At 53.8% G+C, this 25,133-nt stretch overlaps 1 protein-coding gene across 12 annotated transcripts in view; it reads left to right on the top strand.

The window, feature by feature from the left end:
- Positions 1 to 548: 548 nt before the first annotated feature.
- The window catches only part of INPP4A (inositol polyphosphate-4-phosphatase type I A), a 131,001-nt gene continuing 106,416 nt past the window's right edge, over positions 549 to 25,133 (top strand). For 9 of the 12 annotated variants that reach the window (XM_059078468.2, XM_067007146.1, XM_059078467.2 and 6 more), the window contains exon 1: positions 549 to 798. The gene's annotated coding sequence lies outside the window, so the exon portion shown is untranslated. Of the gene's footprint in view, positions 799 to 998; positions 1,205 to 1,952; positions 1,975 to 25,133 lie in introns of those variants that run through there. The other 3 variants (XM_067007147.1, XM_067007142.1, XM_067007143.1) reach the window with 3 other exon arrangements.

Below are 25,133 nucleotides of genomic sequence, written 5' to 3'. Positions count from 1 at the left end.
GGGAGAGAGGTGTAAGGAGCTGATATTTGGTGTGAGTTTATAAATGTATATTTATACAGTATGCCAGGACAATCTGGAAGGATGTTAGAAGTCTCTGTCTTCTTGCTTATCTGTTTCTTCAAAGTATGATTTTAATTTTTGCTTGTTTCTGGGCTGAATGTTCAGTTTCCTAAACTTCGCCAAGGTACTGCTTAGTCCGCACCCGGGGAGCGCGCTCACCGGAGGGCAAACGGCCGGGGCCGTTCCCAGGTCGCGACTCTTCAGGAGTCTTCTTCTTCAGGGATGCATCAGGGCCTCCAAGCCTCAGTATTTGTGAGGGCGAAAATGCCATCGTCCAATTAAAGTGGAGAAGTTCAAGAACTCCTTGCAGGCGGTTAGACTGCAGCTGAGAGCGGGTCTTGCAGGAAGCCGAGAGAAGTCAGCGTGAGCAGCCGCGGAGGAAGACCGCCCGGGTGGGGGCGGTCCAGACCGGGGCTCGTGGAGCGCGCATGCGCGGCGAGGGGGCGGGGCCGGGCGGGGCCGGCGTGGCCTTCTGAGCGGCGGCGGCAGCGGCAGCAGCAGCAGCAGCACAGCAGCAACCTCGGCGGCGGGTTTGGCGCTGCAGCGCTGGCGACAGGTTCGCGGCTGGGGTGGGCGCCGCGGACCCGGAAAAGAGGACGAGCACCTGGAGCCCGGCCGCAGCCCACGACTTTGCGACCCAGCGGCGGCGTTGCTGCTGCGGGGCTCGGGCGCGCGGCCCGGCGGGACCGAGGACGGCGGGGCGGCAGGGCGCGGGCGCCGCGGGCCGGGACGCGCCAGGTAGGTGGGCCGGGCCGGGCCGGGCCGGGCCTGGGGCGACGCAGCGGCCGCGAGCCGCCGGGGACCGGGGTGCTCCCCGGGCGGAGCGGGGAGCTGTGGGGCGCGGCGCGCATCCCGACACCCGGGGCGCCGGACGCGGAAGGCGCTGGCGGTTGTCATGGAAATCGTACAGCCTAGCGGTTCCCTGGCGGTGGCGTCTTTGGAGAATGGTCAGACCCCGGCGACCGCTAGCAGGATGACGCCCCGGGCCGCCTTGGGCTGAGGGCAGCGGGCGGCGGGGAGCCGGGATGCGGGACGTGGCGTCCCCGAGGCCAGCTAGCGGCGCCTGCTTGATGCGTCTCCAGGGCTGGATCTAGTGACTCCAGACGCTGAGGCCTCGGGGTGTTTCGGGTGTAAACAGAACCAGGTAAAAATAAACATACACCTCGGTGTAGGTCCCCATCCTCCCAAACGCTTCCCTTTTCTGCCGGCCCACCGTCTCCGACAACAGTTCTGGCATCTTTGCTTTTGATATTTTCTTTCTTCATGGCTTTGCTAGTCAATGAATTGAGGCCTGGGAAATCTGCAGGGGTTTGTGACCGTCTCCTGAAAAGCCGGTCATGAATGTGTAGGCCACAGGAGATTGAAACACTCAAAACGTCAACGGTTAATTTACGTGTCTGTGGGCGAAGGGAGCGGTGGTGGGCTCGGCTCTCCCCCCCGCTTGTTGGCTGCCCTCTGACATTACATAATCATGTATTATTCCTCCTGACCCGACTTCATCCCTAATGACAGAGCATGAAAAAAATATTCCTCTGGATAAGAAAAAAGTATAGGCGGTTGTAAAGCCCATCTTCTTGTGTTTTTGCTTTGCCACTGAATGGGTTTTGTGTTGAGAGGCTGCTGAAGAGTCGAATTTGATTTGCCACCTGCCCCTTAAAGGGGCATCTAAACCGAAGGAGTAGGAGGTGGGGTGGCCGTTTGAATGTTGCAGTGGAATTCTGCCTGATTCATCTCTGTGCCCAGTGGATGGGGCGGACCGTGGGCAGTGGGGTTGGAGAGCGAACAGGCTGACTTGGATGTGAATCTTGAATCTGCCAGTTGCTAACTCTGGTTGTCAATTTTCTCATCTCTGGAAGGTGAGAACAGAACCTACTTTGCTGAGTTTGTTTTGGAATCTAGATGCTGTTGGCATTGGTAAGTGTGCATAGACTAGCTATAGAATGTCCTAGAATTAAGCCTAATTTTTCTTTGATTGAAAACAGGCTTTCTTTAACAGGAGTTTTTGTCTTTGGATTTAGGCTAGGGCCTTTGTGTGTGTGGGGGGGTTCTTTGCTGAAATGTTTACTTCTGGAAGAGTCAGTTCGCTGGTTACTTTGAAGAAAGTTGAGATGATGGTGCCTGTGTGGGAAGGTCAGTGTGGTGGTTGTGTTGGAGGGCTGGTGTCAGGAGACCGCGATGCTGTCCGGGGGCTGGGTGGGGGGGCGCCGCCTGCGAACGGAGCCCACAAGGCCTGGTTCCCTCCCTGTGGTGTCTTGCAAACAAGCCTCTGTAACAACAAGCTAGAGTTACATTTACAGGGAGGGTTTGCCCTGAAGACAGGGCTTAAAGGAATAAATGCTGGAAAAATACAAAGAGAAAGGAGGGCTGTATTTCTGCTGAGCTCAGTGGTAGAATTAGTTGTACTAATTCCACTAGCTACTTCACTTATCCAACTATTTTTCATTAGGCTTCTGCTGTCTCAGAGTGTTTATCTGCTCAGGTGCAAGTCCTGCCTCCCAGCTAGATGCAAAGTCCAGGGTAGACATTATAACTCATTGTTTTTGGAAACTGGATATTCTGTTGTATTGCTGTTAGACTTAATGCCATTAGTAAGTTAAAAAAAAATCAATTTAAGGGAGGGATGAAATCAAATAATATACATAAGAGTTGTCAGCTGTAAAGCTGTAGAGAGACGGGTTGTGTGTGATAGAACCATTGAGCGTTCAAGTCCCTAGGGGCATTCTCCTCAGCCAGCAAGTCTGCAAGGGCACCAAAGGAATGGAACCAAAAGGGTGTGGGACAGAATGATCCCAACCCTCATGCCATGGCCTGAACATTCCAAGAATCCAGCAAGACACAGTAGAGGGGGAGACTTTGGACCAAGCCTGTTTTATCCTGGTTTCTTATGAAAAACTTCTTTAGAGATTATGTATTCCAGGAAGGGCCCTGTAGCATCATCAGCTACGCACAGTGTCGGGATGCTGTGGCTTTCACTGAGGGAAAAATAGCACACATTTGCAGTGAAGAAGCCTTGATTATGTTGTTGCTGCTTCTGTGGAACTTGATTAATGAGCTAGTCTTGAGAGATACTTCAAAACAGCTTTTTCCAGTGTCCTGGAACAGAAGCTCTGTGAGGACAGCATATTCTAGGGAGACCAGTATTAACACTGGGGTAGGCCTGCTTCATTTTGTCTCTCTGTGCTTTTAAGGAAAATACCATTGTGAACTTAATCCCCAGGAATTTACCTGTATTTTTCTATGTATATGCATACCTTGCTCTCTTAAAAAATTTTTTTTTAAATATATTATTTCAGATTCACTGAAAAGTTGAAAGAATAATCCAAAGAGTTCCAAGATATCCTTTAGCCAGATTCTCCAAATGTTGACATTTGGTTTATCCTGTCTCATCTTTGTGTGTGTGTGTGATTACTTTTCTCTGAAATGTTTAACGTTAAGTTGCAGACTTGATACGCCTTTATTGCTAAATACTTTATTGTGTATTTCATAAAAACAAGGACAGTCTCTTACATAACAACAGCATGATTATTAAAAATCAGGCAATTAGATGTTGATGCAACGCTATTATTTAATCTACAGGTCTTTTTCAGATTTTGCCAGTAGGCCACTTTAGAGCAAAAGGAAATCCAAGGTTCTGTGGTGCCCTAAACCATCCTGTCTCTTTAGTCTCCTTTAATCTGGAATAGTCCCTGAATCTGTCTTTGTATTTCATGACTTTGACTTGACATTTTTGAAGACAGCTGCCTGTGTTTTGGATAATGTCCCTCCACTTGGGTTTGCCTCCTGCTTAGATTCATATTATACACCTTTGGCAGGTGTGGCAGGGGGCGGTGCTGCAGCCGTTCTAGCGTTTCTCACAGTGGGAGGCATATGCTGTTGATTAGCCCCATTCACTGGTCGTGTCTCACTTCGTTAAGATCCTGTCTGTCAGATTCCCTCACAGAATGTTACCATTTTTCCCTTTGTCGTTAATATGTATCTCCTAGTAAGATCACTGGAGACTGTAAATATACTGTTACTCCTCATACTTTCACCCACTAGTTTAAGAATCCATTGATGATTCTTACCCAGATCAGTTATGATAGTTGACAGATGGTGATTTTCCAATTCCATGTTTCTTTCTACACTTATCAGTTGGAATTGTACTAAAAGGAAGAACTTTACTTTCTCCCTCATTTACTCTTTGGTTTATGTCTCTACACTCATGAATGAATTCCTGCTTTATGCAATAGATTATAGTTTGTTATGCTTATTATCCATTTTTCTGCTTAAATTGTCCCAGACTTGGCCTGCAGAAGCCCCTTCCAGCTGGCCCTCCTGTCCTTTTGATGTGTTCTCATCATCTTTGAGGACTTCTTTACTTTCTGGCACAAAACCTCCAAGACTCAGCTTGTACTTTCCAGCCCTGGAAGCAGCCATTTCTCCAAAGAGAGTCCAAGTTCATTTTGGTGGAGAATGATGCTGAAAAACCCAGATCTGGGTGCTAGGTGTGCTCCTTGCTGCTTCTAGGCCTTTTCAGTGGACAAGTGTTCTCATTGTAAACATAAACGGAGACACATCATACAAAATTTTCTCTGATTTACTTTTTAAATTTAATGCTATGTCCTGGGGATCTATATGCACTGACCTGAAAAGTTTGGCCTGTATTCCAGAGTGTGGGTGTACTGTTATTTACTTAACTGTCCTTTATTGATGGACTTTTAGGTTGTTTCCAATATTCTACTCTAAAAATAGTGGGGAATCTGTGAACCACATCATTATCAACGCAAATATTTCAGTCTCCTAGATCCCTAGAAGTAGAACTTCTGGGTTAAAGAGTAGTATTAAATGGATAGCTTTGCCACATTGCCTCCCCCACTGCCCTTCCAAGAAGCTTTATCACTCTGTGCATTCATCAGTGTGTGAAATTGCCTTTTCCCTTTAATTTGGCCAACACTGGACTGAAGAGTATAAATCTTGTTAATTTTTGCCAATCTCATGGATAAAGAAGACATTACTTTTTAAATTACATTTCCCAAATTACCAAAAATATTGAAAACCTTTTCCTGCTAGTTTATATTTTAGCTTCTGTGAATAGCCTGTTCATACCCTTTGACCATGTTTTCTTATTAGGTTATCTTGCTGGGTTGTGGACGGTACTATAACTTCGGACTTCATTCTCGGCAGCCTTTGACGTCCCCTTTAAGGGGGATGCATTTTTCATCCTAAAGGAGAAGGAAACCAACATATTCTGAGCACCCCTACGTTGCAGGCCCTGAGCCAAGCGTCCATATGCATTCTCAGCAAGGTCCGGGGAGAAGGCCAGTGGTGTTGAGGGGGAGGCTGAGGCGAGGCCTGATGAAGGCACCACCTGCGAGCGATTGTAAGTGGTTGCACCGGGATTCAGACCCGGGTCTGTCTGGATCTAGTGCCGTCTCCACGAAATTACATAGCTTCCTTCACAGGATTGCTTTACTTTATGCGTCAGTGTGGACGTGAAAGTCGGTTACCTGCAGTGCCCACTGTCAACGATTTCTGTATCAGTAAAGGACTTTTTTACTCAGTCCTGCTTGGCGAGCATACACGTCTCTCAAAACCATCTATTTTATTCCTGGAGCTATTGCGGACCCTGCGGCCAAACTTCCTGTGAGCCTCCAACTGGCTGTGTGACGTTGGGCGAGTGGCTTCATCTTTCTGTGCCCGGTTTTCTCACCCGCAGAACTGGGCTGATGGCAGCAGCAGACCCAGAGGCTCTGCTGGGGGCTTGAGTGAGTTAATGCACGTCAGGTGCGTGCATTGGAGCCTGATGCCCGCTGAGCACCCAGGGAGCGCACCTTAGGATGAGTCTATATGGAAGGCACGTGTGGGAGACCGCGTGGAACTAGCGCAGCGTCTTCTGGTTGGGTTTAATCTCTTAACCATCCCTTTTGTCATAACCCGGGCCGGGAAATGGGAACCCAGGGCCCCTGGGTGCTGTGTGCTTGTATCCTCTCTCTGCATACTTTGCTTGTGCCTGTCACAGGCCTGCCAGCTAGCCCAGTTGGCCCTTCCTGTCTGCCCACAGCCGCTGACTTGGCACAGCTGAGACACTGCAGACCTTTCCGTGTGCGGTCTGCTCAGTGGGCGTCACCTGGGAGGGTCTCAGAAGCGGGCGGTATCTGGTGGGGGAGGGGCACGCTCTGGGGATAAAGAGGAGGTGTCCAATTTCTGGAATGGGGTCAGGAGAACAGACAGGTGTCCTCTGGCCTCCAGGAGGAGGGGAGGGGACCATGGGAGGGGCCAAGCGACCAGCTCCCCTCAGCTCCCTTCCTCAGAGCCCTTCCCTCAGACACCTAGTCGTTCTCCTGACCTCGAGCCTCCGCAGCGCCCCTTCTCTTACGCTTGCAGGCGGGACTCTGAGGTGTCCTGAAACCCCGGCCTGCCCACTGCCCCACGCCTCCACCGGTGCCCTTGAATGGCTGGCGTCGGCGGCTGCTACAGTAGCTGCCTGACAAAACTCACCCACTCCAGGACGTGGAACTCCTTTCCTTCCCTGTCCTGTGTTACTTGCGTTTCAAGTGGTGCATTCTGTAACCCATGAATTAGAGCTTTCAAGACGGATGACCTTGGTGTGCGCATTCTGGGAGAGTGAAAGAAATGCATTTAGGCAGGTGGGTGTTCCTGGGAGAACAGGTCCTGTTAGGAGATGAGGATGCCCGTTCAGGAGTCTCCCTGGGGTTATGGATTATGGGGTGGGTCGGTTGGGGTGCTTTTGGCTGCCAAGGGAGCAAATGAGGACGTTCACTGTCTCACAGACCTGGAGTCCTAGTCTAGCAGCAGTTTTGAAGTTTCATCGAGGACCTAGATGCTTCCTCCCAGGGTCAGCCTCCCCGCGGTTATGAGATGGTCCTTAGCGTCAGTGGGACTGCGTGAAGGAGACACGCCAGCCCGTCCCCAGCCGCAGCGTCTGCCTGTCCTCGCTCCGCTCTGTGCGAGCACTGAGCATCACGTGGCCTCCCCGGACCCACAACGGGAGGCTGTGGGCCGGCTGGCTTAGGAGCGCTCCTCCGAGTGTGGCCCCCAGACCCGCCGTATCGGCATCCCCTGGGACTTGTCCGAAACGCAGTCTCAGGCCCCGGCCAGCCGACTGAATCAGAAACTCCGCGGTGGGGCCCAGCGATCTGTTGCGAAACAAGCCTTCCAGGTGATTCTGATGCAAGGTCCAGTTTGAGAATTGCTCCCTTAGTCTAGTCAAGACCACCCCCCAGTCCTCAGCTGGATATGGAGCTGGTGTTTCCAGAATCCGGAGAGGACAGTTGCCAGAATAGGCGGACGGGAGGGAGAGGTTGGCAGGTCAGCCCACAGCGTCAGCCGAGGGGCGTGCAGTGTTTAAGGAGCCTGTGGGTGGCTTTGCCCTCCTGGCCTCCTGTCCCAGCGTGTGGGCCCAGCTGAGTGTCCCAGCAGTCTCTCCAGCCCCTCTGAGCGGGGCCCACGCCCTCCCCGCAGGACTCGGCACTGACGGGGGCCGCGCTGGGAGCACCGGCCGGCTTCTCTCTCTGGCCCCGCGGGGATGGAGCGCGCGGGCCCTGCTGACTCACTTTCCTCAGCCGGTCCCTAAGCGTGTTGAGGTGAGTGGGGTTTGCACGCGCTGCTACTTCTCACTCACTCAGGAAGAAATAGAGAGCAGTGTCGTTAGTAGGGGCTTGGGGAGTGCTGAAGGAACCCGCCTGGAGGGACCGCAGCCTCAGGGACTGTCTATAGTGGCAGCGGGGTGTGACCTGCTTTAATCGTCCCCTTTCCTTCACTTTCGGGTGAAGTAAAACAACCACCGCCACGGTGTGATTCGTGAGATCACACTAGCCCACTGTGCCAGACTTTTCCTGGAACTAGAGAGCGGAGGTATTTCTAGATTTTCTTGACTTTGCACGACTTTCAGGGTTCATCCTAATACATAAGAATGATGTATGGGAGCCTCACGCTGAGCGCCTCTGCATCGTCGCCGACGGCCCAGGAAGGAAGAGCAGCCGAGGGGGAGAGGGCCTGCGGAGGGTCCAGAATAGTGTTTTCAGACGGCAGTGGGTTGTGACATCACTTTGAGATTGTAACCGGCGTTAAAAGTGTTTTTGAAATAAAATAGAAAATATCCAAGTATATTTCCTACAGGGAGGGTAAGCGTTTTCTGACCCCACAGGTAGTTATTTGCACGTGGTGTGTGTGGGGGGTATGGTCACGGTGTGATTGTTTCTTCCTGTGGGTTTTTTCCAGAAAGTATTAAATCCGAGGGTCGAGCACGGGGAGGAGGGGGCTCCGCTGGACGTGTCCGGACATGGGGTCTTTTGCCGGGGAGGGTGCCTCGGTGGGTGGGTGGCTTACTCCAGGTGGAGAGCCACCGATGGGGAACGAGAAGGGCCTTTTAGCGGTGTGGGCGGGGGAGTGGAGCTGGAGCCTCGAGGACAGCAGGGCGGGGTCTGAACTTCCTGGTCTCACTCTGGTTTATTGTTTGTGGTGTTTCACCACCTGGGCCAGATCCTCCTGATGATGTCGGGGGTCCTCAGCCTGGCCACGCTGAGACTGGGGAGGCCGTGGCAGGGAGTGTGTCGACTTTGCAGAGGTTTAAAATTTGACTCTGGGTGCCTGACCCGTCCTTCTGACAGGGTGGGTCAGCATATGGTGACCTACAGAGGGAGGGCGGGGAAAGGGGATAGAGGTGGAGACAGATGTGGACAGGTGTCTGCGTCTGGCTTGTTTGGAGGCTGGCCCCACTGTTGTCTGGGAGCAGTGACAGGACAACTCCCACGTTGCCTTGGCTGCCGTTGGGACGGGGTGATAGGCGTTGTTTCACGCCGGGGTTAGTCTGGTTTGTGTCACAAAGCAGACGCAGTAATGGCTTCGGGGTGTCAGTGTCTGTTTTTTGAGAGGGGCAAGTTGGATTGCGGGAAGAGAAAGTGCTGGACAAGAACCTGAGTCAGCTTTCTCACGTGTAAAATGCGGAAGGTGCCTGGCTCAAGAGGATGGGGGCGGGTGCTGTGTGGATTAAATAGTATTGATACAAGCAGGAGAGGTCTGAGCACTGCAGCTGTGGACCAGTGCCGGTCCAGGGAAGGTACTGTCTCGCAGGAGGTCCGGCATCTCCCCTCTCGACTTTGCAGTCTCAATTACCCTTTTTCCTACTGTGCCCATGTTCTAAAAAGTGTATTCAAAAGGCTAGAGTGCATCTCATCCCTCAGTCCTGCCCAGGGCACCTCCGAAGGGAAATGCTGCAGAAGAAGGAGGTTTTGAGAGGCAGGGGACTGCCAGCAAAGGTCAGAGGAGAAGGATGTGGGTGGAAGTGGAAGGGGCCTGGCTTGTAGATGTTTAGTCACGTGGCCACTGACCCAGCTGTCTTCTACTGACACTTTTTTTTTTTTTCTAAAGCACATAGAAACTTGTGATTGTGTGCAGTGGAATGGTAAGTATTTTCACGTGTCTTAGTTACTGCTTCGACTGTGTTCTGCGTAAACACATGTTAAACAGCATGATCACGTTGCCTAATTGGGTGCTAATCAGATGGCCGGTAAAATGGAATCATTGGTAGAGCGCGTGCCAAGCAGCATCTAGGTGCCCCAGAATCTTGCACGCATTGTTACTGGTCTGGTTTGGAAGAGGAGTGGTGGGTGAGTGGATTGGCCTCGCGAAAACACCCTGCTGGTCGACAGGCCCACCTTAGGGGAGGAGGAAGGTGCGTTTGGGTTTTACCCCCGGCTTGCAGGTGATTTGGGGAAGTCGGGCCCGAGTTTTGCCCCCTCGTTCCTTGTTCATCTAGTGAAGGTCAGCCCCTGCATTCCTCACCCCTTGGCCCCCTATCCTACATCGCAGTGGAATTGTGATGGTGCCTGAGGGCTGCATGGGCGAAGTCTTGTGTGTGCTTGGCTTGGTGGGCCTCAGGCTCAGATGCAGACATACATAAAATCTGTTTAGGGAAGTGCTTCTTGAGTCTGTGGCCTTGGAAGTCCACCTCCTCCTGCCTTGTGCTCTTTCACTTTCCCTCCGCTCTGTAGTGATTCAGCAGCAGCTTTCCAGAATGGAGAAGCTTCGTGTCAGAGATGCTGGAGGGCCCCTGGCATGTCCGTGGAGATGGAAGCTCCCTGTGCACCGTGCAGACCAAACTCTTCCTGGTCCAAGTCGAGCATCCGGTGCCGTCCCTGGCTCCTCCGCCTGTGCCCCATGCCCACACCCCTACTCTGAGGCTCTTTGCAGAAAGTCCCCCAGAACAACTGCACTTTATGTTGAAGCCCAGATCCTTGCCATTCTCCGTGGACTGATGGAGAACACTCTACTCTCTGATATTTTGCCTTGATAACTTATGCACAGTTACTGTCTGGTTCAGCTCTGGATTCTCTCTGGCAGCTTGACATCCTTTCCTGACTTCTCTACTTACCTCTCTCTGACCTGCTTTTTACTCTGTTTTTGACCTATTTTATTTCTGATTAGCCATTCCTGACCTTTTACACAAAGGGTACGTGGACTTAAAGTTATCAGTCAAAGCATAAACTGATTGAAAAGAAAAAAAGAAAGCTTCAGATGGATACAACTGTATGAGTGCTGCCCTTCAAGAGGGGTCCTCCTAGTTCGGGGATCCTGCCACTGGTGAAAGCTGTCACATTCTTCCTTTGTGTGCCTTCTTGAAACGCCGTAGAGCCCATGAGAACAGGAACCTGTCTTAACTTGATAGCAAAAATAGTCTTGGAAATAGTTGGTGTTCTACGTGTGACGTCTCAAGACACGTGTTTTGTGATTATCATCATAGGTGCCTTTGAACTGTTAGGGCATTTTGAAAAACTTCAGCAGAGGGAGGAAGGTCTTTGCATTTTGAGTCAACTTAATTACTTAATCATTCTTTAATTAGTCAGATATGTTTACCGAGCTAGGTATTCACCTCGTTGGTCAAAGACAGAAGAAAAGCCAGCAGATGGATTGGGAAGCAGTGAGGGGCCTTGTGCAGGGTTGTTTCACTGGCTCAAAGAGAAAGAACGCATCCGTGACGGTAGTGCCGCCGCCATCTTGGTTAAGAAGATCCAGGTTTTGAAATTAGTCTCCGTCAGTTCCTAACTTGGGACAACATAAGCCCTTTGCACTGGGGACTTGCTGATCGGGCTGTGACCCTGCGTGCTCTCAGGGCATCAGGTCACACTGTCTAGTGTGCAGGTCCGTTCCTTGTAGCAGCAGCCAGCGCAGCCTCAACACCTTCTGTGGCCAAGAGGGTTCTAAGCTCTAGTGGGTGTGGCTCATTTCAAACAGGATGAGATAAGACATGATCAAATTCCAGGGCTGTATCATTCCTTGGAACTGGGAGTGACAGGATCTGACCAGTGTTAGAGACCCATAGGTTGGCTGTTCCATAAACGGTTAAGGGTTGTACCAGTGTTTGTCACGGCAACCAGCAGCCCATGGCTTAGACTGTGAACCTAGTTTAGTGGACTAACTGTAATGAATAAAAAGGGGCTGTTTTTACCTCATAACCTAGATTTGTCTGCACTGAATATGCAAGCCAAGCTAGTAAATGTTTGGGGCAGTAAACAGGAATTCAGTATATTAAGTCTTTTTGAGCTTGCTACTGGGGCAGGCCTGGAAATAGGATTGGTTAGCTTTTTTAGGATTATAAGTGTTGACTGCATTAGGAAGGAACTGTTTTACGAAATAACTCTATAACGAAGTGAATCTTCTTATGCTTATAAGGTCTTGTGCGAATGTACTCACCCTAGCCTGGAGCCCAGGGTAAATTTGAGAATGCTTTCTTTAAAGGTCTCTTTCGGGGAAAATGGGACTGTTAATGAACTTAAATCTAAAATGGTATCCTTCCTTATCCCCAGCTCTCAGCATTCCAGGATGGTGACATTCTCCACCATTGGATGGATATAAGTGAGAAATGGTGAAATCGTTAGGATTAACATCTGGTTGTGTGTAACAGAACAAATCTGAAGGAAGAGAGGCTTAGCTAAAGTAGGCGTTTATTTCTCTTTATCTACTGAGGTCTGGAGGTGGGCAGTCAGAGCTCGTGCCCTACCATCCCTAAGCCCAGGCCTCCCGTCCAGGACGGCGGCTAGAGGTACACCGAGCTCGTGGGCACTCCAGACACCAGGCCGCAGGAGGGCAGACTGCCTGAGAACTCCTCATCGAGCTCTGTCCTTGTATCTTGTTGGCAAGAGCTGAACCTCTGGCCACACCTAGATGCCAAGGAGGCGCGCCACCCCATGCCAGCTGAGTCAGGGTCCTGGGCCTGTTCCTAAGGAGGGAGGGAAGAACGGACATCGGAGGCAACCAGCTGTGTCTTGCCTGCAAGTTATCTGTTTTGAAAGATGAGTTTTTGTGCTTGTTGCGGAAGTGCTGGCAAAATTTCTGTGGGGAAACTAGGCCTGGGCATCTATCTAAAAACTCAAGGGCTTAAGACCTTTCTCACTTCCACATGGGCTTTCATACTCGAGCCTGAAAGAGGTCACTGATCCTTTTGTGCCTTCATTTCCTCATTTAAAGAACAGAAATGGTAGAAGTCTAATCTGAGTTCTCAGGGCCAGTGCTGAGCTTCGCAGACTGGAGTTGCTTTTCCCCGGTAGCCCCCTTGGGGTTTCTGGACCCACGGGTGCGTTCAGAAGGCCAGGGCTGCCTGGGCGTGGGGATTTCAGGCAGAGCGTGAGATCCAGGCGAGGGCCAGTGGGCGAGATGCCCTGAGTGGGAAAAGGCCTGGAGTGGGAGGGCCTGGGAGAGGCAGAGAGCTTCTCTCTCCAGAGCCACCCTCGCCCTGAGCCTGCCACGGACGTGCCCCCTCCCCAGAGTGTTGGGGGAGGGCCGGCCTCACCCGCTGAGTTGACAGACACCTGGGTCTGCTTGTATCCCTCCTGCCTCTTTCCCTCCTCACCCTGCTTTTCCTTTCAGAAGGGTGATCCCAAGTGCCTCGCTCTCTGTCCGATGCAAGGGATCCCATAACCAGTGTACTCTAGGGGTCAGCGAACTTGACTGTGTTCTGCTCTCCGAGGCATTTGCATTTGAAGAAGGATATATGTGCTGGCAGGGCCTACACTCAAAGCCTCTCGGATGGTCGCAGGGCAGACCCGGGAACAGGAGGAGCCCGGGGCCCTCCCTGTGCCACCAGCCGCCGGGCGTAGCGTTTGTCTGCTGCACATCTGGGTGAAGCTGGCCAGGCCAGCTGCTCCTGTCACCTTCCCGCCACCCCAGCCCAACGCCCGTGTGCAGCACGCGCCTCACGCCTCTCGTGTGCTCACACGCCAGTCAGGCGTGCATATGCCATGCACGCCTGCACCTACGCCTGCCGCTTGCACACGGGTATGTACGCTCACTGTGCGTGCGTGTGCATGCCCATGCGCCCCTCCCCACCCCCCTGCAAGGAGGCAGTAGCCCCCGGAAGTTGAGCTTCTGGAAGGGCCGTGCATTGCTTTCTGGTTGAGTGGAATCCCTGGGGGCTAGGGGTCTGGATGTGCACGTATTCAAGAATCTTTACCAGAGACGCTCCCTGAATTCATGCTCCTAAAATCAGGAACTTCCTTTTGTGTTTCCAAAACTAATGATGAAAATCTGCTCATGTGTAATAACAGCTTTTCCTGGCCTCTAAGGACTTTTCAACTTTGCCTTTTCAAAAGGCAGGGAGGGACTGCCCCGTGGCCCTTTCTTGTCTTCTCTCCCCGGGGGCGGCTCCGCAGGCAGTGGATGAGCTGGGCGTCTTTCCTCTCACGCCAGCATCTTCGCCGCCTGAGCTGGTGCTGATCTTCCAGATTGTTTCGCTGTCCGGTTCTTTCTCAGTAAAAACATAATTTGTGTTTTCATGTTTGTGGGTGAAATATTTTGCTTGTGGGAGGCGACCATCGAACTTCATCGAGCTACCTTTCCTCCCCGTCGCGGTGTGCCCCCCCCCGCCCCCGTGTTATTTGCGACTTGCCTTCCCGTTCCACAGGTGCCCCGGTGACCAGATGCTGCGTGTGTTTTTCAGAGGAAACAAAGACTGCTGGGGCACCCTAAGTATGCAACGTGAATGCAGAAAGTGAGGCCCCAGCTGGAGGCGGGTGGTTCTGATTTCCGTGTTTCGTCTCCCACTCTTGAAGGGGCAGGTGCTGTCACGGGGTGGGCTCGGGGAGAGGAGGGTGGAGGAGGCGGCAGTCCTGCGGGGGGTGGCTGTCAGCACAGGTCGTGTGGCCCCCGGGCTGGTAACCCTTGCCAGGGACATAGTGGCACTCGGGGAACATCTGAGTTCCAGATGGCAACAGCACAGGCCCAGAGACACTGAAGTGTGAAGGGAGCATCCATGGGGGCGCAGGATACGGTCCTTGGTCAGGGACTGACCCTTGATGCTGGGGAACTAGACACCCTGCGTGCCTGGTGTGGGTCTCTCTGCCACCCCCTGCCCCCCAGGTTGAGTGGCCTGAGAGAGGGTGGGTGGCATGGTCACTTTAACGGTGTGTAGGCACCTGTGGTTCGGATGAGGTGGGTGAGTGCTGGGCAGCTGAAAGGGAAAATAGCATCAAAGTAAGATAATCTACCCTGGGCACCTTGAAGAGCTGGTGTGGGGAGTGCTGAGTGGCTGGGTCCCCTGAGCCCCGTGGTCGGGAGGTCCCCTTACCCTCTCCTTCCTGGTGTGTAGTTCCTTAACAGTAACTCCTTAAGAGTCTGGAGGGATTGCTTAAGAGGTGCACTTCTGCTTTATTGCATTTTATGGGGATGTTATGTCCCACATGGTGTCCACCAGTGTGAAGACTGTTCTCAAGGGACATGCCCAGTGAACACAGCAGATCTGGGGTGTCCTAAGACATCAGCGTCCTTCAGGGCAGGGACAATAGCTCAGTTTTCTTTCTATTCCCAAGAGCATCTTACAGTGCCTGGCACAGAATCGGTGTGTAATCAATGTTTCTCGAATGAACGGAAGAAAAAAGCTACTACGCCATTGTCAGAAGTGAAAGAAAAACCTCAGGCTCTCCTGGGAACATTGCCCATTACCTGGAGGTCAAGTTGGGGTTCAGTCCAACTTAAGAAAGGGAGGTGAGACCAGAGCCCCCGTGGCCGTCCCAGTAAGTTCTCAAGTGAAACCAAGCCCGTCAGCTTGTCCCCCTGCACCTGGTGTGTCCTCAGCGCACGCCCCCTCACCCCGCTGGCTGGAGCCTAAGGCTCTTCTGCCCCTCTGGGAGGAAGGAGCCACACCTCAGGGCTTGGTCTGCCTGGATGTTTGCTTCCTAAATTTAATGAACCTAAAAGAGCAATTCTGCTTCCACATGCACAGGGTTGCGAGTGGAATCCCAGGGACTTTACAGAGAAGCCGGGAGGATGGCGCGCACAGGAAGGGGGGCCTCCTCCTCTCCTGGGCCTTGCGGGGAATCGCAGGGCTTCACGGAGAGATGAGTTTTGTGTCAAGGCTGGGGGTGGTGGCTCGAGCTGGGGGGCTCAGGAGAGAAGTGTGGGCAGGACGGGGTAACACGTCAGGAAGGAGGCTTAAGATTTGGGACATGATTCATCCCACACCGGAGTTTCTTCAGAGTTTTTTTTTTTTTTTTTTTAAATATTTATTTATTTTGGCTCTGCCGGCTTTTCGTTGTAGCACGTGGGATCTTTAGTTGCGGCACGCAGGATCTTTTAGTTGCAGCATGCGGACTTCTTAGCGGCGGCATGTGGCATGCACGTGGCATCTAGTTCCCTGACCAGGGATTGAACCCGGACCCCCTGCATTGGGAGCAGGGAGTGTTAACCACTGAACCACCGGGGAAGTCCCTTATCAGACTTTTAAATCCTGTTTTGCTTGTATCTTATTGGTTGGTTGGTTGGTTGAATGACTGAATCATTATTATCATTTTAAATGACAAAAGCAACTCCGTAGTGTTCTAAATGGTCTGAGAAGGCCCTTGCTTAGATTGCAGTAGTTCTTATGACCACCCCCGTGCACTGATCAGGTTCGTGGGCCAAAATTGGCTTCCTGGTCTCCGCTCAGGGCTGGGCCAGCAGGCGTGGGCACCACAGCTCCCTGCGCCCTGCCCAGCCCCGGGCCTGATGCTGGGTGGCCGAAGTACCCAACCACAGGCGGGATGTCCCCAGATCCTGCAGTGGTGGCAGCGAAGCCATGTCTCTGAAATGACAGAAACGAAACCAACCCCAGGGAAGAATATTCTAAACCGCCTGTGAAAACTGGGCTGTGAGGGAGAGGAAACACTGGGGTATGCAGAGCCCCAGAGATATGTGTTCCTAGAAGTGGATACAGTGTCTCAGGGTCCTCTCCCTGCGTTGAAACAGCCAAGGGGCAGCTTTGGCGGCCCCCCGTTCTCCACCGTCACGCTCTCCCTGGGACCTTGTGGGGTCTCTGTGCAGTGGGCGCGGAGCTGCCATGAAACGTGGTCGACCCCGTTGGCCGGAGGCTGGGGAGGGGGCTTTGGTAGTGAGCGATTACAGGAACAGGGCTTCGCCTGGGTCCGCTAAGGCACGCTCGGTCTCTAAGATTCTGGGGCTCTGGGACTCGGAACATACACGTCCCTGTGCCATATACTGTAGTGACATAGTCGGCGGAAGACACGGCCGAAGGCGCCCAGTTGGGGAGGAGGGAAGTGAAGGCAAAGAGCGAGGGGTGCTGATTCGAGAGGGATGATGGGGGTTACTGACAGAAACCGGCATGGCCCCCTCCTCCGTCCCCCCACCTGCTGGGGTGACAGTGCCCCAGAGTAGGGCCCCCTCAAGTCCCCCATCCTTGCACTAATGTCACTTGGTGCAAGTCCTCGAAACCTGCCTGCTCCTAGCTTGATTTGACAAATGGGATGGCGTCCTGTGTTATGTTTTACAACAGGCATTCGCTTCCATGGTTCAGAAATTATAAGGTTCAGCAGGATATGTGATAAAGTCTGCCCCCTGCCCCATCCCCCAGCCACCCAGATCCCTTCCCTGGAGCCACCAATGCCATGTGCTTCTCATGTGTTCTTCCCCAGGTATTCTGTGTGCAAGCCAGCAAGTGTGTGTGTGTTTTATGTGTCACTATGTTCATGTTCACCTTTTTATTGCACCAGTGCCGTCGCGCTCCATGCTCGCTGGGCCCTCCCCTTATCCCCTGACTCTATCCTGGTCCTCTCTGCACGTGGGAACATAGTTTCCCTTTGTTTGGCCCAGCTGCACCGGGTCACCCTGCCAGGCTGTCCTGTAGATTCTTTAAGCAGAGCTCTCTTGACCCGTGGTGGGCACGTTCCAGCCCGTGCTTGGCACGAGTGTGGTTACCGCCCCACTCTGTTCTGAGGGGTGGATGGAGTATCGCCCGGGCTGGAAGGGGAGCGCGGGCTTAGATGACGTTTGAACATTCCTCCGCAGTTCCTCCCGTGCTCACCTGGCCTGTAACTATTTCTTGGTTAGATATGATTTGTTAGATATGCTTTTTAGAATTATCGCCTTCTCGTCACACACAGACTTTTCAGACAAGTCTGTAGCATCCGGAATGAGGCTGGTCAAGGCCACCTGGACCTCAGCTTCAAGAACAGTGGCTCTCCGGGCTTCCCTGGTGGCGCAGTGGTTAAGAATCCACCTGCCAATGCAGGGGAGCGGGTTCGAGCCCTGGCCGGGGAATATCCCACATGCCGTGGAGCAGCTAAGCCCATGCTCTGCAACAAAAGAAGCCACCGCTGTGAGAAGTCTGCACACCGCAACAAAGAGTAGCCCCCTCTTGCCGTGACTAGAGAAAGCCCACGTGCAGTAACAAAGACACAACTCAGCCAAAAATAAATAAAAGAAAATAAATAAATTTAAAAAAAAACAGTGGCTCTGAGGGGCACTCCTCTGCCTGGCCCACTGCAGGGCTGAGCAACAGGTGCTACAAAAGGTTCTGGAGGGACGTCTCTGACAGCCGGGCCCAGGACTGCACAGCGCCTGGGGAATCGAGCCGATTTCCAGCTGTGATGGTGTCTGGCTGACGCTGGTCCTGGCTGTGCCCTCCCAGGGTATCAGCCACTCCCACCGTCACGCTGTGTGTCTGGAAGGGAAGGGAACGATCTGGACACGGGCACTGTACACACGGACGATTCGGAGTCATGTTGGATGGTCGTGGTCAGCTTCTAAGTCTGCCAGGCGGCCCCGGTAGTTTGTCGCTGGAGTGGGTGCGTGTGGACAGGGGCGTCTGCGAGGCCCCCCTTCAGGCCCGGGAGGTGGGCTGGCGGAGGCTGCTGCCACCTGCCTGCCTGCTCACGTTCCCTCCCGTACGAGCTTTCAGGCACGTGGGGAGGGACTGTGGCCGCGCGGCCCAGGGGTGCTCCAGGGAGCAGGACGCCGTGATATCCGCCTCAGAGCCGTCACAGGAGCGCGTCTGGGAGGCTGCGCACAGGACCCAGCTGGGATCTCGCAGGACAGGGCCCAGCTGCGAGGCCTCCGGGGGGAGTGAGGGGCGCGCGGACGTTAGACCTGAGCCCCTGGGGTCTGCCAGGCCGAGGAGCGCTGAGCTGTGGGTGCCTCTTTCTGGCCTGGCTCGGTCCCGACATGCCGCTGCCCCCTCTCTGCCCTGGTGGTGTCTTGTCAGGAGCCCAGGGCACATGTCTCTCGTGAGTGAGCCCAGCCCTTGCACCCGTGCAGAAGGTCAGATAAGAACGGGTGCAAAGAAGACAGCTCAGAGGGCTGCTCTCAGGAAGCCAATGGGCTTCCTCTTTCTGTTCATTTTTTCTTTAAAACACCCTTGGGGTTTCGAGGCTCCGCCTTGAGCCCTTTGTGGTGGGCTGCTCGCGGCCTGTGAGAGAGGGATGGTCTTCAGAGGCTGAGTGGCGGGGCCCCTGAATGGGGGCAGAGGGAGGGCAGAGGCGCCTCCAGGATCCGGGCCTCGTCCGCGCAGAGCCCGGAGGGCAGCTGCCAGCGCCAGAGGAAGTGGGATTATTGCACATCGTGCGTTTCAACACTGAGACCCACGCCTCACGAAGGAAAACCGAGACCGGGGCCGCGGAGCCAGGGCTGAAGAGGTGGAGAGAAGGGGACAGAGGGCCAGATGTTAACCACCCGGTCCTTTGCTGGCCCAGCTGGCCCTTCTCCCGGGTTCGAAGGACGGAGCTCTCGGGCCCCACGCACGTCGGGGACCCGCCTCCAGCCCCTCCTTTGGCAGCTGCAGGGCCTGTGGCTGAGAGGAGCGCTTCTGCTGTGTTTATTCATGGTAAGGAGGCCCCGATCGCAGCTCACGATGCCTGAGGTCCTCTGTGAGAGGTCAGCAAAGGTCGCCCGTGGAAGAGCTGAGTTATTGTACTGGGTGTTTAAGACAAATGCCTGTGGCAAAATTGTATTTTTACGTAGGATGAGCTAAGAGTTTGGACAGCCTTGGAAACTCCCTCTTGAGACAGAATCAAGAGGGACGGTATATGTGAAGGAGGTTTTTAAATGTCAGTAGGATCACTGCAGCATAAGGCTGTAGCTCTTTGCATAGCTTGAAGGACTGGCTCATGGTCCAGGGAGGTGGCAGGAACCGTCGTCCTTCACTGATTGAGGTTCTTGAATTCCTGCTGTCTGCCGGGCACTGTTCTGGTGGCTTCACTCGTACTTCCCACTTCATCCCCTGTATCCGTTTCCTAGGACTGCTGTCACAAATTCTTACGGACTTGGCGGCTTTAAACAAAAGAAATTTCTTTCTCTTACAGTTCCGGAGGCTAGAAGTCCAAATTAGCATCACAGGGCCAGAATCAGGGTATCAGCAGGGCCATGGTAGCTGCAGAGGAGAATCCATTTCTTGCCTTGTCCAGAGTGGAAGCCGGCTTTCCCTGGCTCACGGCCCCCTCCTCCGTCCAGGGCCAGCTGTGTAGCTTCTTCTCCGTGACTCTGCCTCCCTCTGCTTCTGTCACATGGCTTTCTTCTCTTCCGTCTGAAATCTTCCTTAGCATCCTTTTTCTCAGGACATTTTTGAGGATTTAGGGCCCACCATATATATTCCAGGATAGCTTCTTAACCTCAATATCCTCAACTTAATCACGTCTGCAAAGTCCGTGCCATAGAAATAACGCTCACAGGTTGCAGGGCTTAGAACGTGGACATCTTTGCGGGGGGCGTTATTTGACCTCTCCCGTGGCGCAGCAGCCGGGTGAGGACGGCACTGCCTGACACAGCGGACAGAATGAGGAAGCCCAGGCTTGGCACGCCTGAGGCTGTTGGGCGGCCATGGTTCGTCCTTCTCCTGGACCTGCAGGAGGGCCATTTGCTGGACATGCACTCAGTAAACAGATAAGTCCTGTCGTCTTCCTGCGTTACATTGGTTTGGAAAAGCGAGAGCTTTGGATCGGCCTGTGCTGCACCTCGCTAGGGGCACGTTTGTAGACGAGTGAATCCGTTTCACCGTGGCCAGGTGGTCCTGGGCAGTCTTGTTGTCCTGTGAAGTGAGGACAGAACAGCCCGTGGGCCAGGTGGTATCACCTGGGTGAAATGGCCCAGCAAGGGTCTGTGTGAGGGGTCCTTATGCAGTGTGAGTTCCTGGTCCCAGCAAGGAGAAGTCACGTGAGCAAGGCCAGGTGACATGAAGGGTGGATTGTGTTAATACCCGAAAGAAGTAGTGCACTGGGATTCGTGCAAATAATTGACTCATTGATGTGACAGACACTTATTGAATGCCTGCCTGTGCCAGGATGACAAGGGGGCGAAAGGGAAAGAAGAGCAGACAACACATACCACCCCTGCCCTGGGGGGAGGGGGGCCAGAGCACAGACAGCTAAAAGCTCATCTCCCGATTGTGGACTGAGAGAAGTCCTCTTTGACGTGAAGATGAATAGATACGCCTCTATTACATATTTATTCATACTTACATACTATAAATAACATGAAAATTCATGGTGGTCCAGGGGGAGGGGGGTGGTGGGGGGATGAATTGGAAGATTGGGGTTGACATATATACACTAATATGTATAAAAAGATAACTAATAAGAGCCCGCTGTGTAAAAAATAAATAATTAAATAAGAATAATAAATTCATGGTGGTCTCTGTTCCCGAATCTGTTCTGTATCTCCAGCTCTCCTTCCTTTTCTCCCCTGCCTTGGTGGCTGGCCGCGGGTCCCCGAGACCCCTCAGTTGCTTGTCGTAGGTCCTTGAAGTCCCCTCAGTGGCTGGTCATGGGTGCCCGAAGTCCCACACCTGACGGCTTTCAGGTCCCTGGTGACTGACTAGGCCCAGTTACCTCCTTCCCCAGGGAGTGGGCCTGCCTCCTACCCCTCTCTACACTGAGCCCCCGCTCGGGTTGGGCCTGGGGTTTCTCCTCCTGGTGTGGGCCTGGCCTCTGCCCAGCCCTCAGGTGGACAGCTGCTTGGCCTCCGGGCTCTGGTCTCCCTCTGGCTCCAGGCCCAGGCCGGCCCCTGCCCACCTCGCCGAGTCTTCCCTCCTCTCCCAGCTGCGCAGGAAGGGATCTTGTGTTGTTAGGCTTCTTACGCTGACCTTACTGAGCACTCACTGTGCGCCAGGGCCTGTCGGCTCAAGAGGGGTGACTCACGTCCCCTGTCACTGATTTCATGAGCCACCCGCCCTCCTGGAGCCTTGCCGAGCGCTGGCTGCTGTGCATGGCTTCCTCTCATACGCCCTGAATCATATGCGTCTGTGCTCCCATTTTGCAGGTGAGAGAACTGGGGCGCAGAGAAGTGAGGTCGCCCAGTGGTCAGTGGCAGAGCAGCACTCACAGGTCTTTCTGTCCACAAAGCCCCTCACTTGCACAGTTACGCCAGGTAGGCCTAGCCCGGTGACAGACCAGCCACCAAACTCACGGGGCGACTGGGGTGGCAGCAGGTGACAGTGTCCTCCTGCATTCTTTCTGATGGGGAACCACAGTCTTACTCGCATCTCTCTCTCTCTAATCCTTGTCTCACAACCCTGTGTATACTCACCGTGGACGCCCCGTACACCCCTCCTCCCCCCTTGTATGTTTACTGTTCCCCACTCTGTGAACTTGGCCTCTCCATCTGTGTAGCTCCATTCTCCTTGCCCTTCCCTGTGTTAGCAGTTAAGCCTGAGACCTGCCAGCAGTGCTGGTAGCAGTCCCATGTGGGGCGGTGGCTCGGAGGGGAGACCCAGAATCATCAGCCTCCTCCCCCTTGGCAGTGAGCAGGAAGGCCCTTCTCAGCCCCGTGGACTCACTTCTGTGTACTTGATGTAAAGCTTCTCTTCCTTAAGTAACAGCATTTTTTGCCGATGTCCCCACACGTACACTCACGTTTGACTTTCTTGTATTTAGATGCACATGTAAACCCACACTTGATTTTCTTGTATTATTATAACATTTTTCTTGTTTTAAATGGGCAAAAGAACAAACCTGTTAAATAGGCATTTGCCTCTTAGCTTGGAATCTTAAGTCTCATCTTAATGGTGATTTTATATGGAGAGAAATATTCTTTAGGTCCCAAGTAACCTATAAACGGGCTTTTGGAAAGCAACCTGTTGGTTGAACAGCCCATAAGTTTACCTTCACCTTTGTGGAATTCTAGAACTGAGATTTAAAATTACTCATCAGGGATAGCGCTTTGTTTACTTTCTAATGCAGTAAGACCATGAACTAATTTAACATGTGGTAACTCTTAGGTAAGTGAGATAATAGTAAAATTTTGAGGCTGGACAGTAAGGAGGTGAGAGCCTTAGATACCCCAATTTTGGTGTCTCAGTAAAGTAAAATTTAAAGGTGCTGCCAGGGAGGGAGAAGGAAGGAAGGAAGGAAGGAAGGGGAATAAAACCCAAACCGGGGTCATTTCTGTGTAGCGAGAGGCTGGCGGCTCCCATCTCTGCTCTTAAGACCTGTGGCGTTTCTCTTCTGATGGTCTTGGTCCTGAACCCAGTGAGACTTCAGTCTGTAAAGGTGAAATGCCACAGTCTCTGGATGGTGCAGGATTGAAGTCTCCTGGGTTCACAAGGGCACATAGTTCAGTTGAGACCAGACGCAGAGCCTCGTGGCTGGACGTCGAAGGCCGGGGAGACCTCATCACCGCAGACCCCGGTCGCTGGGGACTCGCCACCTGGGAGGCTGGGCGGATGCCTCCTGAGGCCTCTCTGGGATGCAGAGAAGGAGCCTGCGTGACGGGACAGACGTGGGAATTCTTGGGAAAAGGAACTGTCGGGGTGGGTGTGGAGTTAGGGAGGGAAGCAGAGCAGTGATGGGAGGTCCCCCACCCTGGCCGCATATTAAACTCACCGGGGGCTTTTGAGGAGCAGGGAGGCCTGCTTTCCACCCCCTCACCTCCGCCCGAGGCCAGTAAAGGAGTGGGGGGTGGAGCCAGCCAGCATTGACATTTGTCACCTTTTCCACTCGGTGATTCCAAGTTGCAGCCGGGGTGGAGCGTGCTGGGCCCCAGAGGTTCAGAACTTGGGCTTTTGAACTGGACCAGTCTGTTTTGAATCCCCGCATAGCTGAATCCTCTTCAGCGCTGAGCCCCAGTCCTCCCCACCTCTCGGAGGCCGCGAAAGTAGGTGAGGATGTGCCGAGCGCAGCGTGCTCTGCTGGGCGCCAGGGGCTCGTGGCAGGAGTGGCTGGCTGTCTGATACGGAAGGGCCGGTGGCAGAGGGCCTCCTTGTCACTTGGTAAAACCACAGTCCTGGTTATGGCTGCTTCTCAACACGGTGGGATGTGGCTGGAGAACCCACGACCATGTTGGCGGGTTTCTGAATTCACGGCCGCTGCGTGGCTGGGACCATTTGGCACCCAGAACCTGGTTCCCCACCGTCCTAGACCAGGGGTCAGCCAGCTTTTCCTGAGGAGGGCCAGAGAGTTAATATCTGGGGCTTTATGGGCCATGCCAGCCCTGTCACAGCACCGCTGAACTCTGCTGTTGTAGCGCAAAAATGGTCAAGGGCAGTAGGCAAACAAGCGGACGTGGCTGTGTTCTAATAAAACTTTATTTTACAATAGCAAACAGTGGGCAGGACTGGGCCCTTGGGCCGCAGTTTGTGGATCCCTGTCCTGGACTATGATTTCACACTTTCTCCTCAACCTCACCGCGCCCCGCTCGCGGCTGCTGGCCTTGCTTCCAGGTTAGCGCAGAAGCCAGCACTCCTGTAGACCCACCAGCCAGCGTCTGCACCACTCGCCCGGCCTCTCGGCCTCCCATCACCTCTCCGTGGTCAGTCCCCCGGGCTTCGTCCTCAGCTGCCTGGCCGCCTCAGCTCGTCACCCCCACGTCCTTGAAGCCTCTCCCCTCGGTTCCCAGCAGCCCTCCCTCGGGATCGCCCTCCTGTCTCCCTCCTTGGCTGATTTCTCCTCCTGGCGTTGCCGGGGCCTCGTCCCGGGGCCTCTTCTCTTCTCTGCTCGCTTTGCTGGTGGTGTCATCCATTCCGGTGCTTCACTCACCATTTATAGGCTGGTGACTCCGAAACAGACTTACCCAGTCCAGACTTCGCCCCTGGATTCTGGGCCCTTGTAGCCACTGCCTTCCTGACAGGATGCATCTCCGACTGCACGTGTCCAAACCCAGACTCAGGCGCGGGCCTCCTTCCCCACCGCCGTGAGATGAAGGCCCACGCGCGCCTTCTCCTTCTGCCGGTGGAACCTCGTGTGGTCCTTGGCACCTCACTGCCCGTATCGGCTCCGTAGGAAGTCCTGCTGCATCTTCAGAGCACAGCCACTCCCTTTTCTGTGTGTCCCACCTTTGCCTTCATTACTGCACCGTCTGCAGGCTGCCCGCTCTCCCCTCGGCTGCCCTTGCCCCATCACTGTTTCTAGCAGAGCCGCCGGAGGCAGGGGGCTTCATTGAGCAAAGTCAGACCAGCTCACTCCCCTGCTCAGAACCCTCCAGAGGCTTCTCACTTGGGTACAGCAGAGGTCATGAGGCCACACGTCACAGCCCCCCTCTCCTCCTCTTGTCCCTGCGCCAGCCTCAGGCTGATAGCCCAGGCCTGCCCTTCTGCCTGGCACCTCTTCCCTCAGACGCCTCCATGGCGAACTTGCTCTCATAGCATCTTCGGCCCTTTGCTCAAGTGTCTCCCTCTTGGTCAGGCCCATCCTGACGGGTGTATGTAAAATTGGGTCTCCACCCCTCCCACACTTTGCCCAGCAGGCTCTGCCCCGGTGGCCTGGGCAATCTCCCTGGGTGTCTTAGGACCGTGATGTTGGCGCAGGAGGGACCCTGCACGAGGCTCTACGTCCAGGTGGGTGTTTCCAGGGCGTGGCTGCGTTGGCAGCAGGCGTCCTGTGAGT

The sequence above is a fragment of the Kogia breviceps genome, chromosome 11 (genome assembly GCF_026419965.1).
Source record: "Kogia breviceps isolate mKogBre1 chromosome 11, mKogBre1 haplotype 1, whole genome shotgun sequence".
Classification (NCBI taxonomy): Eukaryota; Metazoa; Chordata; class Mammalia; order Artiodactyla; family Physeteridae; genus Kogia; species Kogia breviceps.
The sequence above is the reverse complement of the archived record's forward strand: the minus strand, read 5'-3'. Positions and strand labels throughout refer to the sequence as shown.